The sequence below is a fragment of the Arachis ipaensis genome, chromosome B05 (assembly GCF_000816755.2).
Source record: "Arachis ipaensis cultivar K30076 chromosome B05, Araip1.1, whole genome shotgun sequence".
In the NCBI taxonomy this organism is placed as follows: domain Eukaryota; kingdom Viridiplantae; phylum Streptophyta; class Magnoliopsida; order Fabales; family Fabaceae; genus Arachis; species Arachis ipaensis.
The window spans coordinates 148,662,505-148,664,675 of NC_029789.2; positions in this window are offsets into that span (position 1 = coordinate 148,662,505).

Here is a 2,171-nt window from a genome sequence, read left to right on the forward strand (position 1 = left end):
TAATAACTTTTAATAAAAAATATTTTTATAATATTTTTAACATGTGTCTTTAAATCATATGTTAGCAAAATCATTCCTAAGACATTTTATTTTATTTAAGAATACTAATGTAGTACATTTTGTAGAAGTGATAAGATTTTGAATCTTTTCATGAATACAAATATATTTTTTGTTCGATAAAAAGTTCCACATTAATAAAAAGTATACAACCTAAAAAAGAAAATATAATATAGTACCTGTACTTTATTTGACGTTATAATTATTCTTTTATGACAATTAATGCACAAAGTATAGTCTTTGTCCCTTTGATTTGCTATTGAATTGGGTTTCAGTGGATTACTTATTGGCTTTCATTGTCGTTCATAAATAATTTCTAGCCGTTCATAGGATAATTATGAATTATCCATCCATTTAAATATTCCAACATAAAACAATGATAATTTTTATTTGTATAATAATTTTTTAAATAATCAATTTTAGGGAAATCAATTTATGTTTTGATATTTTAAACAAGTATATACTCTTTTTTTTTCATACGGGAATGTATTTTAGACCTACATTTTCATGTAATCTTTTACCTAGAAAAATTACTAAGCAAGAGCAAAATTCATGATTAAATCAATGCAATTATAATTATGTAATTATAATAATCTATGCATGTTTTTGCATGGTGGCTTAAGAGAAAGGAAGAGTGTCTGTGCTTTTTTGGTCCCAAATTTTCTTGGTTGGTCCAAGCACACATGAAATGAAAGTAAAAGACACAATTTAAGAATCATAGATCTCCCAAGCAAATAAAAAAGCTGACTTTGTTACTTAAGAGAATACCTAGTTCTTGCCAAATGCTTTAATTAAATTGAACAGCCTTGGAAAGGAATATCTAGTTATCTACTTTTATTTAAACAATTTGTTTTTTTGAATATGTTAATATATTCACTTTTAATAAGTTTATGATTTTTTTTTGTTTCCCACGATATCTTTCAGTTCGACAGGTTAAGAATTAATCCGTCGCGGTACTGAACTTCATTTAAGAATTTGCTGTGCTGCACATAAAATATGGAATTCAAACTTGACATTTATTTAAACGGACTAATAAGCTAACCACTAGACCAACCTAATTTAGTTATAAGTTTATGAGTTAAAAAAACTACTTATTTTGAGAAAGATCATCAAAATTCAAAAGCTCAATTATTTGCAACATTTGTATTTGGAGAGAAATGGTATGGAGTCAAAGTATGTTTGAAAACCTACAAAGTAAGAAAAAAGTCTTTTACCAATGAATAGTCATGTTTGATAAAAAATTAAAATTAGATTATAATTAAAGATAGTAATTTCAAGTTAAAAAAATAGCCTATAAACGAAAATAATATTTTGAAGCTTATGAATATAAGCAAAAAAACTATTATTTTTGAGTTATAAGGTTTTTTCAATTTGATATCAAATATCAAATATTAATTCACATAAACAATCATTTCATATTCATTTATGTGATTATACCACTTAAAAATAGATTTTTTAAAGCATTCTAAATATAATAAATTATTTAAATCACTTTTCATCTAAAGTATGGAACATAAATCATTTTAAAAAGATTATAAAAATAAAAATAAATTGAATAAGTTAATTTTTTTAATATTTTAAAACACAATTTTAGTGAAAGTATATATTCTCATTCTCATGGTCAAGGCAAAAGGAAAGCCAGGTTGGCACTTGAGACTTCTCTTTTGGCCAATTCACTAATTTCTTTTTGTATTATTTATGCTAACCTGCTTCTATTATTTCTCTTTTTCCAATTTGAATTTTTCTATTGAATGAGGTGTCAAGGTGAATAATGGTGGATGAATTATAGACAGAGAAAGAATGAATGAAAGAGAGAGAGTGTGAATGGACTATCTCTATCATAAGTCATAACCCTTTCAAAGCAGGTCCACCCTTGTAATTAAAAACCATGATAAACCAATAAAGAAATGTGCAACTCCAAAACTAGGATGGAAATGTTTTATGAAATGTTTTTCTATTTAATGGTAAAGCTAATACTTTCATATTTATGAAATGAATAACAATCACACAGTTTATATAGCAACAATTAACAATCAAATTATATTTTTATAAAATATATATTAACATATAAAATATACATTAAAAATAAATAAATTCATATGCATTTGATTTAT